This window comes from Castor canadensis, chromosome 15 (genome assembly GCF_047511655.1).
Source record: "Castor canadensis chromosome 15, mCasCan1.hap1v2, whole genome shotgun sequence".
NCBI classification, from domain to species: domain Eukaryota; kingdom Metazoa; phylum Chordata; class Mammalia; order Rodentia; family Castoridae; genus Castor; species Castor canadensis.
Window position 1 is genome coordinate 43,018,188 of NC_133400.1, and position 12,473 is coordinate 43,030,660.

A 12,473-nucleotide genomic window follows, 5' to 3' on the forward strand; every position below is an offset into this window, starting at 1 on the left:
CACTGTCTGGGCGACTGTGTCCATGTCACTGATAAGGGGCTCATATTGTTCTCATTTGTGTGTAGGAGAAGAGGCTTCCTTTACCTCTCCTCCAAACCCCCTACCCCTCTGAGTCTGTCTTGCCTTCTAGTAATGGGAGGAGATGGGTGGAAATCAGAGTAAAAACATTCCCTTGGAGAGTATGGTTAAAATTTTTAAAAGGTGATTTTAGGGAGACTATGGAGTTAAATTAACTGTTAATAAACTTAATGCCCTTTGTGAAGCAAGTTGGCCAGCTCTTGGTTTAGGGTGGCCTCCAGAAGTGTCATTAGATAAAACTGTGGTTAATGAAGTTTATAAGGTAATTGTAGGAAGGCCTGGGTACCTAAATCAATTTCCCTATATTGACTGCTGGCAGAATGCTGTCCTCAGCTGGCCCATATGGCTAAGGCCCTGTCTGAAAGAAGCCTGTAGAATTATAGTAGCAAGGGTGGCCACAACTTCCAAGTGTACAGGGAAAATTAAGGAGCCTATACTGGTTGAGGAAGCTGAGGAAAAATCCTTGTCCTATTGTCACTTTATCAACCTCTGCCACCATTACCAAGTTCCATACCCCCACCTCCTACATTGGATGGGGAAGCTTGAGGAACAGTCAGACCTGTAAAATCTGGTGTGGAAGCTTCAGGGGCCGCAACTCCTCTGAACTCCCTGAGTTCCTTGGACCCCATACCCACCCTGAGTGTGCCAGTGCTCACCCCACATTCCCCACTTGATTGGGAACATCTAACTGGTCTCCCAGATGACTCCTGCTCAGACCCCCACTGCCCTGCAGATGACCCTGAGGGAAGCCAAGAGCTTCATGTATTATGACCAGGAAGGCCAAATAAAAGGAGAAGGATGGACTTTTTTCTACCAGCCCTTTACCACCACAGACCTCCTCACCTGGAAACAGCATACCCCCTTCTTCACAGAAAAGTCTCAGGGCCTGATTTATTTGATGCAGTCTATTATCCAGACTCACAAACCCACCTGGAAAGACTGTCAACAGCTTCTTCTGACTCTATTTAATACTGGAGAGAGGCTCTGTATAACGTTGGCATCTCTAAAGTGGTTAGAAGATCATGGCCCTGAGGGCACCCTAAATTTCCAAGCATATGCTCAGGCCCATTTCACATGGAAGACCCCCACTGGGACCCCAATAATAGCCAAGATTGCTATCAACATGAGCAATATTAGCAGGCATTAAGGAAGGGTAGAAAATGCCATGAGTATGAACAAAACATCACAAATCCTCCAAGGGCCATATGAGAGTCCCAGAAAGTTTTATGAGTATCTGTGTGAGGCTTTCTGTTTGTACACCTCCTTTGACCTGGAAGCCATGGGAAACCAGAAGATGATTAATACCTCTTTTGCTGGCTAGGACCAGGGAGACATAAGGTGATAATTGCAGAAACTGGAGGGATTCACAGGAATGAATTCTACTCAGGTTCTGGAGGTGGCCAAAAAGGTTTTTGTCAGTCCAGATCAGAAGGCTAGATGGGAGGCTGACAGGAAGATGAAATGGAAAGTGGACCTCCTTGCAACAACTCTTGCTGGACAGTTAGATGATGCCCAGTGGGCTAATACAGGCAGAGGCAGAGCCAGAGGCAATCCCTGAGGATGGCAACAAATGCTCGCTAGGGAGAAACTAAGGCAAAGCCAATGTGCCTACTGTTATCAGGAAGGAAATTGGAAGAATGAATGTCCGCAATGGGTCAGAGACTCACAAAATGCCCCCCAGACCAGAGGCAGAGGCCAGGTTGTTGAAGAAAAATAGCAGCCCACCTGAAGGGGAGCCAGCCCCTGAGAGGAAAATATTGTCAGTCTGGCAGGACTGGAAGGCTATGAGGAGGACTAGGACAGACTGTGTTCCATTCTATGAGGTCCCCAGGAGCTTATGGTCTGAATGAAAATTCAGGGGCATCCTGTTGATCTCATGGTGGACACAGGTGTGGAACATTCTCTTGTGACCCAACCAATGGATCCTCTTTCCAACAACCATACAACTATTATTGGGCTACAGGAGACCAGGACCACAACCCCTTCTTTGTAGATGATGCAATCTTAGAAGTCATGAAGTAAGTCATGAATTCTTTTATCTCCCTGATTGCCCTGTGTGCCTGATGGGAAGGGACTTTGTTTTGCAAAGTGAGGGCACAGATATCTTTTGATTTGGATGGCAAAGCAGCCTTAATGTTGAGAGGACCTGAGGCAAATACTCTAATTGTCATGGCTGCACAAGAAGATGAATGACAGCTCTATGGCCTTGGAGGGAGACCTCTTGAGATTTCTAAGCTTCCCCAAGATACCAGTTGTAAAGGCTGAAGAGAACTCTCTGGTTCTGGCCCAAAATATGCCCCCAGTAGTGGTGGAATGAAAGCTAGTGTGACCCCCATCAGCTAGAAACAGTACTTCATTCCTTGCAAGGCCCAGGTCAGAATTCAGAAAACACTTTGACAGACTCTTAAAATATGGGATCCTCTGACCTTGTCAGTCATCCTGGAATACCCCTTATTACCAAACCAGAAACTGGGGACTGAGGATTTCAGGCCAGTTCATGACCTCTGGGCAGTAAGTTTATCAACTGGTACTTTGCACTGAGTAGTCCCAAAACTGTACACACTTTTAAGTCATGTACCAGCTGTGGCAAAGTTTTTTACCTGCCTAGATCTTAAAGATGCATTCCTTTGCATACTCCTGGCTGCACAGAGCCAACATATTTTTGCCTTTCAATGGAAAAATCCCAACACCAGGGAAAAGGGGAAAGTCACCTGGACTCAGTTGCCACAAGTTTTCAAAAATTTGCCCACTATATTTGGAACTGCCTTGGCATCTGACCTAAAACCGTTTAAGCTGATGATAATGGCTGCACAGTCCTCCAGTATGTAGATGATCTCCTGCTGGCTGGACCAACTTAGGAGGACATATGGAAGGGATTTGTCTTCTCCTGTCTCTTTTATGGGAGGCAGGATACAAAGGCTCTTGGAAAAAAGCCCAGCCTTGCCAAAATACTGTCAAATAACTTGGCTTTCCCCTGTCCCAGGGGCAATGCAGTCTTGCTTTTGAGAGGAAACAGGCTGTATGTTCCATCCTAGCCCATAGGACCTGCCAGCAAATTAGAGAGTTTTGGGTAGTTGCAGGCTTCTGTTGAATCTGGATCCCTAACTACTCCCTCTTGGCCAAACCCCTCTTACGAAGCCAAAAGAGGGGAGAATGGGAGACTTTAGTATGGGGAAGGGAGCAAGAGAAAGCCTTTAAAGAAATAAGGCTCTCACAAATGTCCTGGCTCTAAGCCTCCCAAATGTGATGGATCCCTTTTTCCATATGTCCATGAGTGAAAAGGAGCAGCTTTTGGGGTCCTGACTCAGTTACTAAGCTTCTGGGACTGTCCGGAGGCTTACTTGTCCAAACAACTTGGTGCCATTTCCCAAGGCTGGCTACCTTGCCTATGTGCCATAGCAGCCACAACTGTCCCAGTGACAGAAGCAGAGAAGCTCACTCTAGGGCAAGAACTCATTGTCTGGTTCCTCACTCTATCCTGAAACTCATTGAGTATAAAGGATATTATTGGCTGACTAACTCTCAGAAGACCATGCATCTGGCTGGAGGTTGTTAAGACTCTAAACCCAGCTACTTTATTGCCAATTGACTGGGGGGTCCCTGAAGCATGACTGTTTAGAGGTTATGGATGAGGTTTTCTCAAGCTGGCCAAATCTAACCAATCAGCCTATCAGTAATCCAAATGTTGAATATTTCACAGATGGCAGCAGCTTTGTCTGGGATAGCACATGCTTTGCTGGATATGTGATGGTGACTTTGGACTCAGTCACTGAGGCTCATCCAAAGCCAGTAGGGTCTTCTGTGCAAAAGGCTGAACTTGTTACTTTCCTGCAGCCCTCCAACTCACTGCAGGAAGTGAGATATATGAGCAAACATCTACACTGACTCTAAATACACCTTCACAACCATTCATGTCCATAGGGCCTTATATAAAGAGTGGAGACTCATTTACTTGGGAGGAAAAAGTATGAAATATGGGCAAGAAATCCTCAAGTTGCTGGATACTGTACAGGGCCATAAATGGGTTGCAGTTATATACTGCTGAGGCACCAGAGGGGTGATGCAACAATTACCCAGTAAAATCGGAAAGCTGATAAGAAGACCAAACAAGTGGTCCTCATGAGGGGACCACCCCCAACTCTTCTGATGGCTGCCTTGTTCCCATGTCCCTCAGCTGAATGGGTCCCATGGTACCCACCATAAGAACAGGCTTGGTTTAAACCTGAGGAGGGAAATTTTCTACCAAATAGATGGTGGAAGTTTGCTGATAGTCACATTGCCATACCTGAGTCACTAGTCCCTACATTTGTCAATCAGTTCCATGAAGGAACTCATTCAGGGCAAACAGTCTGAGAGACCACCCTGTCCCAGCATTTTTATGTCCCCAACTCTCCAGCATAAGTAAGGCAGTATGTGAGAGTTGTAGCCTATCGTATGTGCCAAAAATAAACCTAAGGACTAAGGACCCCTCCCCAGATGCAGAGTGATGGTGGAACTTCTCTTGAAAACTTGATTGTGGACTTCACTGAAATGTCACAAGCTCAAGGATGCAAATATCTGTTGGTATTTGTTTGTATCTTCTCAGGATGGGTGGAAACCTTCCCCACATGGACTGAAAAGGCCTGGGAGGTGGCCAGAAGTCTGTTAAAGGAAATTATTCCTTGGTTTGGAATACCTGTGTTTATTGGGTTGGATAATGAGTCAGCATCTGTGGCAGAGGTGGTACTGCTAGTCACTCCGGAAGCTGACTAATCTACACCTGGCAGAAGTGTGAGTTATCAATTGTCTAACAGAATAGACAAACTGTTTTCTATGTCAGTTATTTTACTGTAATGCATTGTCACCCCTTGTCTGTATCCATTGCTGTAATTCTCACCATAATCTTCACCATGGATTTGGTGGAAACTGCCCCCACTGACTGGACTCATGGTGAAAAGTTTTTATTAGCTCTCTTCTACCTCTTTTGGGCAGGATGCATAATTACTGTTTATTGTTACTGATGTGGCTTCCCTTTGTGGTCCCAGAACCCTCATCCTGTGACCCATGTATTCTCATAATTTGATCAGATCAAAGGGCTCCTTGGACCCTGCTTTATCACACTCATTTCTCCTTCCAAGGAACAGTCTCAGGGACCTGCAGGCATAACAAAAGCACCTATTCTATTTGCCTGCAAGAGGGCCAATATACTTATTTCAACCCACAGTACTCCCCAAATGATGGATGGTTAGAAGTCAGCAGCCATGACAAGAAAGGTTGCATAATTCAAAGGGTCCAGATCACCAATCCAAAACAGCCAGTGTCAATACAATTTGATGTGTGTGGGGCCCTAGAACAAGATGAGTCACCTCACCTGTATGCAGTAAGAGAGCACTAATAGGGACCAACTATCGCAGTCTGTGTGGAGGCCTATCTTAGGAACAGGAGTACGGATTCAATGATAAGTCTATGCATGAGAAAAACAAGATTTATGAATGTGCCATACCTTGCCCCAGCTGGAAATGTGTTTGTGGGCCACCTGGCAAACTAAATATCAGACAGTGCTCCTTCAAAAGCGTGTCACTATATCAGGGTGTCACTTAGGGACCTCTAATCCTGTTAATTTTACCATCCTTAATCCAGGAAACCCTAAATGGAAAAATGATCAGCAGATTGCTATATACATCAATGAGTGGGGCAATGACACTGGGACTATATTATTCTTTAAAAGAATTACAGTCTCCAATAAAGCCTTGTCCCACCAGATTTTTCACTCCTTCTATGAAGAAATGGAAAGAATGATGTCCCCTATATCCACTACTACCAGAAATCTGCTTCTATAATGAGCAGAAGCTATAGCTCAATTTTTAAAAATCAATTCCTGCTATGTATGTGGGGGAACTAACATGGGGGATCAATAGCCCTGGGAGGCTAGAGCATTGGATCCCCACAAGCCCTATAATGAGATAAGATACCCCAGCTGGTCACTGCAGTTTGGCTTCTCAAAACCTCAGTTAAAAAGAACTGTCTTGCCTGATGGGGAGGACAACTTTACACTTCCTTTGGAAGCCTGGCATGCCTGGACCAAATATTCTTAATATAACCACTGAGAAAAACAAATGGTGGGAATTCCTCAATCATGTTGAACCAAACCCCCATTCCTTGTCCAATTTCTCTTATCTCCAACAGACCTGGAAAGATGTCAACACAGACATCGAATGGCAAGCCCCATGTGGACCATCCTGGATATGTGGGAAAATAGCTTTTGCTGTATTTCCACTAAACTGGTCAGGATCCTGTGTGTTGGGGTCAATCTGTTCATCCTTCTTCCTGCTCCCACTTGCCAGGGGGGATCTCTTAGGAGCTCCAGTATATGAAAGTTAGGAAGCCCAAAGAATATGGTGTGCCTTAGAAATTGGCAACTGAAAGGATGATGAATGGCCCCCTGAGCATATAATCCATTATTATTGCCTAGCTGCTTTGGCACAGGATGGATCTTGGGATACCATACTCCCATCTGTATGTTGAACCATGTCATCAATTTACAGGCTATTGCTGAAATTATTACTAATGAGACTGCAAGAGTCCTCAGTTATTGGCTAAGCAAAATACTAAAATGTGTAATTCCATCTATCAGAACCTTTTGGCCTTAGACTATTTGCTGGCTTCTGAGGGAGGAGTTTGGAAAAGTTAACTTAAACAACTGCTGCTTACAGAAAGATGATGAAAGATAGGTCATAGAAGAAATCTCAGACCAAATGAGAAAAATTGCCCATGTCCCAGTACAGACTTGCAAATGTTGGATCCATGGAGAATTATGTGGAGGATGGTTTTCAACTTTTGGGGGATTCAAAACCCTCATAAATGTTATGTTTTTGATTTTAGGGGCTTGTCTGTTTTGCTCTGCTTGGCCCTTCTGATTATAAGGTCTATCACCAGCCTTATTGAGCCACAGTTGAAAGAAAAACAGCCTCCCATATAATGATGCTATAGAAATATAAACTCCAAAATCAAGATAATGCTTTTTGACATTAGAGGGGTTCTGAGCATCACAGGGGGGAATAATGTTGCAGGGAGGAGGACAAGAAGAGAAACACATAGTTCTGTGTTCTGATAAAGTAGTAGGAGGGAAGGGATGGCATAGCAGAGAGCTAAAACCTAAAGAATACAAACATGAAGGAGGTCACATAGCACTAGGGGTAGAGGGGCACTTAGCACTAGGGTGAAGTAGCCTTTAAAATTGCATATAACCATATATGGGTCAAATCTTGTTTTTTTAATTTTATTGCCTCTGAAACCTGCTTGCAAGGGTAAATAAGGTGAGAACGCTTTGTTCTTGGGGCTCGGCCTTTGGACACGAATCCTCTCAGTGCGTGCCAGAACAATAAAGCATTGCTTCCTTGCCTCAGAGTCTGGTGTCTCTGTTCGAGTTTCCCATACCACAAGCACATGATTGGGCTGGGGGCTATTGATTTTAACATTAATAGCCTGAAACAGAAAACAGAAGTTTTCTGTTTCCAATTCTCTGGACTCCTGGCAGTCCTTGGATTCAGCGTTTCCAGGGAAAATGGCCATTGTGCTGAGCCCCTTCAAGTTTAAACTCATTAATGCCCACACCTTGTGATAAAAATATTTTCCTGGTACTGGGTTTGAACTCAGGGCCTTGCACTTGCTAGGCAACTCTACCACTTGAACCACACCTCAGCCCAATACTTTCCTGATTTCTATTTCTTCCAGCTGAATGTTGTTGTCATATGCAAACACAATTGTCCTTACCCAGAGTCAGACAATGAGTACAGGAGAACAGTGGCCAGCTAGCTCCAGATTATTATACTTTAGCTTCCCAGACTTTGTTCTTCAAGGAGAGAGCCAGAATGGGAAGGTGTGTATCCCTTCTCACAATGAGAAATAACAGTGTTAAACCAAGAGCACAGGGCATTCACAATTGGCTAAAAATACATCTTCCTTAAACTATCTTCTACTTTGAGCAAAAAGAACCAGTGTTTTTCTAGTGCTGTGGAACAAAACTTATAGGATTTTCTTCAGGACCCAGAAGATGCCTGGGCTAAGGACTTTAATTCTTCTTGCATAGTCTGAAGTTTGTTTCACTGAAGGCTAAGAGGCAGAGTGATTATTGGTGATTACAGGTCAAACATGAAAGTCAAAATGTTGGAAGACCACCAGATTAGGCATTCCAAAAATTTTGGGAAAGACTGGAATAAAATAACAGTTTGAATATGATCTTTACTCTTGAGAACCACCTGAGAAACAGAAATTATGTAAACAATATTGTATATATATATGTTTGTACAATTTGTTTGTATGTGGGCACTTTTGTAAATTTACAAATGATTCTATAAGTGTATGTATATATATTTACACAATAATTCAAAAAACAATTTCTCACCTTGTTTCCATTGCTGAGATGTCCATTAATTATTCCAGAACCATCTCATGACTTCTGTTTTTCATTTTATTTCTTGGAGTAAAGAAAAACAAAGGTGAAGTAAAAACCTAAACCATGAGATTTGATATTCATTTGACACAATTCCTTCTAACTGCTGATGTGGAGAAAAGCTAGCAAGTCATTCAAAGAGTGGTGACTGCCAGATGGACAATGCAGACCTCCTGCCAAAGACTGCTTGTCAGAGACTCTGAGGACACAAAAGCTCCCAAACTGCAGTGTCATTGCCCCAGCTGATGTTCAGTTTGCAAACTGGAGATTTTTGACCCTGCAGTTATAGGTTGCTATGAAGCTGAGTGTCTCAGGCCCTTTCCATGCATTCATATTATTCAGTTGTTTCTAGTGCATAACACTGAGCACTGCAGAGATGCAAAGATGGTGATCCAAGGGAAAAACTGCAGGAGATGGGGTAAGTAAATATGTACATAGAGTGAAAAGGCAAATGGGAGACCATATTCATATTATGTAAAGCAGGTTTTTTCAATAGGTATTAGAGCTTTTCTAATTTCAAGATTACAATGTTAAAACTGTACATTTAGGACCTGCTCACATCTATTTCTGCAAATATTTCTTTTCTACCAACAGGGAATATTTTGTTTATTAGACAAATAATAATATAATTTCTAAATCCATGGAAATCACAACTTATCCCTGGCTCTGTCATTCTGTTATCTCAGAGGGGTTCTTAGAAGTCAGGAAAATAAGTTTTGTAAGTGTTCACCAAATACTTTACCTAGAAAGACTGAAATATAAATTGCTAGGAAAGAAAAATAATGAATTTATTTCAGTACATATCAAATAAATAACTTCAAGCATTATAAACTCATTTCAAAACAATTCAAGTTTTTCAGATAATAGACCAAGCAAACTTATTATGACAATATAAATAGTGAAACTGTTAGTAATGTTTCATTCCTTTACAATTATCATAACAGAGAGAAGCCTGAACACTTCTGTGTCAGGTATTTGAAATTGATTCTGGTGCATCTTTTTTTTTTGTTTTTTTGCCTGTACCTAATATGAATGAAAATATAGAAAGTGATACATGAGTGTTTCTCATGCTGTTGCCAATAAGGAAAATGTTATATTTTCTGCTGTCTATAGCCTAGATGTTCACAGCCATCTATGTCCACACAATGTCATAAATACATGATATTATAATAGAAATTGTCCAAAATAAACTCTTTATTTTCCATTACTCAAAAATGAAGACTAGAATAATTGAATTGTTCTCTATCACAATAAGCATATTGTTTAGTATAATAGTAAGATATAGAGGAAGAGTTCTGAGGGAAATTTCATGAAATTTAGTGTAATATTAACCCATTAAATCTAAGTAATGCTGAGAGAATGGAAGACACAAGAGGAACCAGAAATGTCAAAGACAGGAGGTGAGGACTGGCTAGAGGAAGGTTTGGAATTAGCACATTGTACCCTTTCTGTCTGGACTGGGTCTGGATATGACTGTGAGAGTGGCCTGTTGATGTGAAATGCAGGGACAACCACAAATGATAAGGTCAAAGAGCCCAGGGCTATGAATGGGATGTCAGTAGCTGCTGACAATGACAGTGTTTTCCGGGCTGGAATTTAGTAGATGGATACTAACTTTTTTTATTAAGAACGAGTTCTGTAGTGAGTAAATCAAGGCTATTTAAAATACAATTCATCTTATTTCAGCTCATTTTTCTTTGATTGTTTAAGTTATATGGAACTACAATTCATGTGGTAACTGTTTATGGTACAATGCAATATAATATATATGGCTATTTCATTCCATTCTCCTGAGGATTATATTAAAAAGCCTTATTATTCCATCTCATAGAAAAGGAAACTGTGTATTGGAAATTTCAAGTAATTTACAAAAGATTTAATACAAGTCCAGAGAGTCAAGAATTTCAATATAATATACCAATTCTTTTGTCCTTTTCCTTTGTACTACATTTCCATGTTATCTAACATCATTAATAAATTAACAGTGGATTTCAATAATAAATTGTTACAGATGTTCTTACAGAGTTTAAAAATATTTTCCTTATTATTCTGTATTTAATTCTGAAATCATCAGCATTTTATTTATCTTTTAAATTTTAACAATAAGATATTTTTTAATTCAAATCAATTTAAAACACATAACTCCATTTTTTTTGTTGTTTTGGGTTTTTTGAGACAGAATTTTGCTATGTGCCCTGGGTTGGTCTCAAATTTTTCAGCCTTTTGCCTCAGCCTCTTAAGAGCTGGTGTTACATGTATGAGCCACCATGGTTGAATATCACCAACTTTATTTTTAATAGCTATTGTAATACCTGTTTATACTCATTTATAAGAAAAGTTAATATCTCACTCCTTGCAAAGTGAATTTTCCTAACTGACAAAAAGGTTCCTTTTAAGACCTGATGTGGGTACCTATTCCCTTCCCATCTTCAACAATTGCTTTCCCAGAAGATGTAGCTGTTTTTATCAAGGCTACATTATGTGACTGTGATGTACATGATAAACTCACATTGTGTCAGGGAGAAGACAGTCATGTTTCTGGATCATAGAGTTCAATGTGTGCTTTGAAAAATAATTATTCATGTGAATATTTAAACAGTCTCTGCCACATAATGTGACATCATTATTAAAGTTTAAATAATTTGAACATAACACAAAAGAAAAAACTATTTTATTTAATTTGATGCTAGTCTTTTGAAAGATTTATTTCTATTCCTCAGGGATATAGTTATAGCAGTGTTCTATTTGATTTTTACCTTCACTTCTCTTTTAATCACATAGGTTTCCTGAAGTTTAATGACAAATTGAATTTGTCATGATTTATCATCTTATTTTTAAAAATTATTTCTACTGCAAAAGCTTCTTATTTTAAGGCAGTTTACAGACAAAACTATTTTAGATAGCTGGCTATGTATTAATTCTGAAATTTCTCATTCAAATTTTCACACAAGATCCTACAATCTTGTTTCTAATAACTCCTTTTTCTTATCCTTTCTCTAACTGGCAGTAGAAGAGGTATATTCAAAATTACAAATGTTATCATCATTGTGGGAAAAGGCTGTAATGATTTACTAAGATACTCCTTAAATACCCCTAAATTTTAAGAGATGATAGAGTATGCTAAGTTTACTTAGAGCTTGTAACAGACACTTCAATTAAAACTCATTCGTACAATAAACTAGGAATGCAATTCTTGTAGTAGAACCATACCCAGAGCAATTTCTTGCAATATTCCTATGCAATTCCATTAAAGTTCTTTAAATGATGGTGTGAATGTGATAAATTTCAATATAGTGCTTAACATTTAATTTGCATTATGCCTTTGTTACAGGATATAAACCTCAGTGTTTAAGACAATGATGTTTCCAAATCCCTGGGATCACTATTAAAGAGTATAAATTAACTTGTCACATAAAAATGCTTGCAAACCAGCATAAAATTAAAATGCAATAAATCCAAACCAAATGTATGGTGCTCACTTCGGCAGCACATATACTAAAATTGGAACAATACAAAGAAGATTAGCATGGCCCCTGTGCAAGGATAACACTCAAATTTATGAAGTGTTTCTTAAAAAAAGAAAAAAAAATCCAAATGTATGTGTTTGGATTTACCTTAAAAGAAAAACAAGAAACACAACCATAAACACTGGATTTAGAAAGGTAATAAAATCATATTAATTGACCAGTGGACAGGAAAGGCTATGCCCATACACAAAAAGGCTTTTTTCACAAAACTTTTGTATGGAGGATACAATCCAAACTCACTATTATTATGACTTTTTCTTGCATATAATGTGAAATTAAGGGCTATTTGAAAGTTCACCCAGGCCAGATGCAGTGGCTCAAGCCTGTAATTCTAGATACTTATGAGGAAGAGATCAGGAGGATCAGGGTTCAAGGACACCCTGGGCATTACAACTAGTGGCTGGGTACAGTGGCACACACTTGTCATTCTAGTTATG

General features: G+C 40.3%; 1 non-coding gene across 1 annotated transcript; it reads left to right on the forward strand.

The window, feature by feature from the left end:
* Positions 1-11,980: 11,980 nt before the first annotated feature.
* On the forward strand, positions 11,981-12,087 carry LOC141417638 (U6 spliceosomal RNA). The gene has a single exon (XR_012442289.1). It is a non-coding gene; the product is annotated as a U6 spliceosomal RNA (small nuclear RNA).
* The last annotated feature ends 386 nt before the right edge of the window (positions 12,088-12,473 follow it).